General features: G+C 38.6%; 1 non-coding gene across 1 annotated transcript; it reads left to right on the forward strand.

Moving 5' to 3' along the window:
- Positions 1-407: 407 nt before the first annotated feature.
- On the forward strand, positions 408-514 carry LOC141624002 (small nucleolar RNA R71). The gene has a single exon (XR_012533815.1). It is a non-coding gene; the product is annotated as a small nucleolar RNA R71 (small nucleolar RNA).
- The last annotated feature ends 5168 nt before the right edge of the window (positions 515-5682 follow it).

The raw sequence follows: 5682 nt of genomic DNA on the forward strand, positions 1-5682 counted from the left end.
CATTTGTTCCCCTACATTCACTTTGGTCATGTCCCAAAGTTCCACAATTCTCACATATCCCACTTGGGATTGATGAAGATGCCGTCATGGCATTAACATGATGCTTTGGTGTCTTTGAGGCTTCTTCAAGTCTAGCCATAGCTTTTTCAAACTTCAAATTGATTGTATCAATGTGAGCACTAAGTTGGGCACCCAATTGAGTAACGGAGTCCACTTCATGCTTTCCTCCTCTAGTAGCCTTGCGAGGTCTACTATATTGTGAGTTATGGACCGCCATTTCCTCAATCTTGTTCCAAGATTGATTGTCATCAACTTTGGTGAACATTCCATTTGATCCCATGTTGAGAATGTTCCTTGAATCTTCATATAGACCGTTCCAAAATTGTTGTACCAAGAATCACTCGCTAAGTCCATGATGAGGACACGAGCGACAAATTCCTTTGAACCGCTCCCAAGCTTCATACAAATATTCTTCATCCCTTTGCTTAAAACCCGTAATTTGAGCTCTTAGCATGTTAGTCTTTTCCGGTGGGTAGAACTTTTTGTAGAAAGCTAGAGCCAACTTCTTCCAAGAATCAATTCCGAGAGTGGCCTTATCAAGGCCCTTCAACCATTGTTTCGCGGTGCCAATTAGAGAAAAAGGAAATAAGACCCATCGAATTTGGTCTTGAGTTACACCGGTTTGAGAAATCGCATCACAATAGTCACAAAAGGTCTCCATATGAGAATGAGGGTCTTCACTAGGCATCCCCCCAAATTGGCTCCTTTCGACTAATTGGATAAATGCGGATTTAGCAATGAAATTTCCGGTCAAATGTTGTGGTGTGGGAGTACCATTGGGTAGGTTCTCCTCGGTGGGTACGGAATGTGATGAAAACTTAGGCATTGTGGGTTGATTTTATGTTGTATTTTGTGTTGGGTTCTCCTCACCTTCTCTTGCAAAAGTGTTGATGAACTCAATATTTGGTTGAATATCTACAACCTCACTAATACCTCTCAAATTTCTCCTAGCAAGTCTTCTATTAGTTGTCAAAGTTCTTTCAATTTCATGATCAAAAGGTAACAAATCACCTTGTGACCTTCTAGACATGCAAAATATTAAACAACTCGAAAACAATTAGAACAAACCTTGAGGAGTTTTACTTCCCCAAGGCAAAGAAAGACACAAACTAATAACAATATAAGAAAATCTAAATCAAGTTAACACCGTCCCCGGCAACGGCGCCATTTTTGGTCGGACTAAATCTTTTCGCTAAATTGTCGTTAGGAGCACCTAGACCAAAACACAATTTATAGCTTCACAAACAACTCTACAATTAGTAAAGAGGCAAGTAAAGGTTAGATCCCAAGGGACGGGAATTGAGATGAGATTTCTATTGAAACTAGTGATGTCTTAGGGGTGTCACAATTTGGGTTGATGTAGAAGGTCACTAAACTAAATAGCAATGAAGTAAACAAGCAAGATGAATTAAAAGGGTTGTAAACAATTGATAAAAAGCACTAGGGTGTCATGGGGTCATAGGGGATTCATGGGAATTGATCATACAAACATGTTCTCAAATTATAAGCAAGCAATTATTGTTGTGATGGATTGAGTTGGGTTATATCTTACAATCCTAGGAAAGTTTGGGTTCCGGAGCCGAATCGATTAGATTGTACAACACCTACAAGTCGACTTAGTCTTTCCTACTCAACAACATGCATGGTCTAATGAGACTCGAGTTGGTTTATGTCTTACAAGTCTCATTGAAAAGATAGGTGATGGGTAAAAAATGCAAGGATTCATAGGCTCGCATTTCATCAAACATAACATGTGCATGCGTTGAGATCAAAACAAGCAAGCAAATAAACCATGAAAGCATATTAATTTAAGCATGAATCATTCCCCATGTTGGTTTCCCCTAATTACCCATTAACCCTAGCTAGGTGACTACTCACTCATTATCATGTTGATCATGCTAGCAAGGTTGTCAATCATACCAACAAAGTAAAACATGATGAATAAATGAAAGTAATTAACAATAATTAAAAAGGGATTAAGAGAATTATACCTACTAATGATTCCAATAATAAAGCAAAGAATAAAAGAAGTACTTGATGCTAGATTAAGAGGTTGTCAATCTCCCAATAATAACCCAAATAATCTTCAATTACCCAAAATAAAGGATGAACAAGAGAGAGATTAAGGAAATAAAACTTGTATTAAAACTTGATTAATTGTTGATTACAAAACTAAAGAGAGATTTGATTGATATTAACTACTCTAAGAATTGATAAGAAGAACATCCTCTTCCAATTAGACTAATGGGGTATTTATAGTGGAAATTAGGTGGATGCATTAGGGTTAACTAAGGGCTTAAATGACGATTAAGTCCCTACTTAAGGAAACGCCGGTATTTTCTGAAGTATGGGCATCTTTCTTGAAGCTTGAAGAAACGGATTTGCGCTGTCTTGGAATCCGTGCGTCTTAGGCTCGGGACGGCCGGATTCGTGAGTCTCTGCCCGGGCGTCTTTGGGAGAAGACGGGCGTCTTCTGGTCTTCTTTGCCGGGCGTCTTTGATGGAAGACGCACGGATTGTGGTGCTGGGGACGGGCGTCTTCAGGACAATCCGCACGGATTGCTGCTCAGCCTTGTTTCTTCTTCTTTTCTTCCCTTTTCTTCATGAAATCCTTGGGGATTTCCTTGGGGATGCAAGGATCTTTCCTCATCATTGCCCAACTACTATAATATGTACAAAGGCCTTCTAATCTTGTCTCTCCTTGATGCTTGGTCATTGAATTCAATCAATTTAGTCTCATTTTACCATGAAAATGCAAGGTTTGCACTCCTTTCCTACCAAGGACACAAAACCTCAAAGAATATGCAAAACAAAGAACTAAAGACAATAAATGACCCAAATATGCACTAAAAAGCATGGGAACAAGGCTAATTCGGGGACTAAATATGCGCTAATTATGGTCACATCACAAATCATTGAGAATCCTTGTAGGTAGCACCATCTCGGTTCGTGGCTTTGTGGAGGGTAGCCAACCGGCTACGGGCTACTGCCGTCGAGGCACTTGCTGGTGGTCGAGGATGTCAGGTATGAACCTTCCGTTTACTTCATTTTTGAATTTTCTAACTTTCTTTATGTTTGAAATAATTGACATGAGCCAATTCTTGTCATTTGCAGAGGGAGCGTGACTTGGAGCAAGAGCTAGCGCAGTCCCGAGAGGAGACAGCTCGCCTGCTGAGGGAGCTAGGCGGCGACTAGCAGTAGTTCGTTTGTTTTTGTTCTTGGCTGTACTGCTTACACTTTTGCACATATTTAGGACCTTTATTTTGGACTTTCGAATTTTGTTTCGGGCACGAGCCCCCAGTTTGGTGTACATATTTCTTTTTGGTGGTATATATGACGGCCTGAGTGCCTTTGCTACTGGGTTGTCTTGTTTGTACCTGCATGTTAGCTTTGAACAGGTTTGGTAGATGACGGTTTATGTCGTCATATTGCCGAAATTTACATAGAAATTGCACATAAAACACGTATTTGTACACATGGCCTAAATTAGCGCAAGATAAAGACTCGAAAAAAAATGCAAAAAAATTGCCGGCAAAAAATTTGCCGAACATGACCGGACGGTAGGGAGGGTAACCCCCTAGAAAAAATGAAAATGAAAACATATAAGTTTGAAATGTGATATGAAATGGGAGTGAAATTGGAGCATATAATTTGCAACTTATGACTAATTTGAGTAGTTTGTAAACAGGACAAATATGAACAAATAAACTGGAAGTTTAAGCAATAAAACAATGACAAACAAGGAGGAAGTTTCTGTTTTTGTGAGACGATTTTCTGATTTTAATGAACAAAATAAAATGCGATAAATGTAAAGATAGTAAAGAGTATAAGCATCCACAGAGGTAAGCTTAACTCGTCTTCTTAATCAAGCCACGAAGGTCGAGATTAAGGCTACTCCACGAAGGAAGAATGACTCCACGAAGGAAGACGATTTGTTTTGCACAAAGCAAAGTGTTTTTCATATATTCCAAAGTCTATCCTTTACAATCGAGGGTGAAGCCTTTATATAGGCAAATAAAACCGAAATCCTAAGCAAGATAAGAACCATCCAAGGGTTGAGAACTAACTACTACAATGTGTTAATAAACTAACAATAAAGATAAATCTTGGAGAGCAAGGTGAGTTGTTATTGGTTGCTTCAAGGCTCCTCCTTTGTCTTCAAGTGCAGGATAGTTGGTGAGGTTCTTGGCAGCTCAAAGGAGTCTAACATGTAGTACTCAGCCCTTGTCGTGGCTAAACATTAATGCACTGCATTTATGGAGCAAAAGGAGAAACAATCCAAAATAGGACCACCATGAAGTAGCTTTCAGTGGCCAGATCATGTTGGCTGCTTTTTCTAATGTCAAAAGTCTCCTCAATCTGAATTCTAAGCTTATCTTTCATCACTATATTTCATAAGGACTTTATTAGAATCACTACCCAGCCTTGGACGAGCAGCTTAAGGCATGTAAGAATGTCTCAAAGCCCTTGTTACACACAAGTGCCCAAACAAACCATCGCATAACTTCGTTGAAATCAGTCCCATCTTGCAGATGCCATAACTTGCTCCTCAAAATGAACTAGCATGCCCCACATATACCAAACGAAAGATAAATGAGTTACCTTCCATATACAATTGGAATCATGCGAAGGTGTTGCCTGGTTTGAGAGGTATGATCATTTTAGTACTGATAGGTCAGACTGAACCTGTGCTGTACATTTCAGCAAGCAGTGGCAGTTTTCTGAGGGCATAACTCTTGACTCAAGATGAACCACGCGATGAACCATATACCAATTCGAAGCTAAATGAGTTGGCTATCATATCCAACTGTACTCATGCAAGAACATGGCCTGTATCTTGAGTTATTAAACTGTTAGTAAGTTCAGGTCAGAAATGATGTAACTGGAATATGTAATCATGCCAGTCTTTGAGGGATTACTGAGGAAAATCCACACGATGAAACTTGACCATTCCAAGTCCATGAGAAATATGATATTCTCAAGATTTTATACATATAAAGAACATAATTTTTGACCAAGTAAAACTCAAGATATGGAGCAAACAAAATGACCATAATTTTGCAATCAAAACAGAAATGCTATGTTTTAATGTTCTTTGCTCAAGTAATTTCTTCCTTGGATTGTCATTAGAATTTTCCCTTTAATTGATCACAAAAATGGCATGCCCATATTTCAACTCCTGTTGCAAATCCCCTTTCTTCAAAAGAATTTGCTTCAAATTCCGTTTGATAAAAAAAACCATAACCAACATCAACTCCTTTAATTATTGAAAGCATGAAAATCCTAATTTTTCTATGAATCTATGATGTATCTCCTTGAAGCCATTCAGAAAAATTCTCATTAGGGTATGAAAATGAACGACCCTATCTTGTTGCTCCCGCTGCAGAAATGATTCCCCAAAAGAAAGAAAAAGAAAAAGGAAATGGATAAGTTTGAAAAATAAATAATTACATTAGTGAAATGATTCCCCAAAAAAGAAAAATAAAAAGAAATGGATAAGTGTGCTGAATTGACGAAAATGCCGATCTCGCCTCGAAATACGTGCCCGTGGAATTAGGAAACTCGAAATATGGTAATTGGACGGAATTACCAAAAATAATAACCCATACGAATAGGAAATTAT

The sequence above is a fragment of the Silene latifolia genome, chromosome X, assembly GCF_048544455.1.
Source record: "Silene latifolia isolate original U9 population chromosome X, ASM4854445v1, whole genome shotgun sequence".
Taxonomy (NCBI): Eukaryota; Viridiplantae; Streptophyta; class Magnoliopsida; order Caryophyllales; family Caryophyllaceae; genus Silene; species Silene latifolia.